Raw genomic sequence first — 286 nt, forward strand, 5'->3', positions numbered from 1 at the left:
CGAACATTATTATTAACCCATATTTGAATGTCTAGAAACTTCAATGAAAACAGTTTTCGTGTAAATAATTATTACATCTACGTCAGTGTTTATACATGTACACAAATCTGAATGGCTGCAGATCTGGATTTGAAATAGCAAGTATTCTAGTTTGGTAGCGGAAATAACTGTTTCGCTCGGGAGAGGTTAAAAAAAAAAAATTGTATATCAGATAGAATTTAATGAGTTATTTCCCTTTATCACAATTACTTTCAGTGACAGGTTATCCAAAACATTTCCTATAGGG

General features: G+C 31.5%; 1 protein-coding gene across 1 annotated transcript in view; it reads right to left on the minus strand.

The window, feature by feature from the left end:
• Positions 1-286, minus strand: part of LOC106880306 (protein SDA1 homolog) — a 65,329-nt gene that overhangs the window by 48,173 nt on the left and 16,870 nt on the right. The window lies entirely within an intron of this gene.

The sequence above is a fragment of the Octopus bimaculoides genome, chromosome 13, assembly GCF_001194135.2.
Source record: "Octopus bimaculoides isolate UCB-OBI-ISO-001 chromosome 13, ASM119413v2, whole genome shotgun sequence".
In the NCBI taxonomy this organism is placed as follows: Eukaryota; Metazoa; Mollusca; class Cephalopoda; order Octopoda; family Octopodidae; genus Octopus; species Octopus bimaculoides.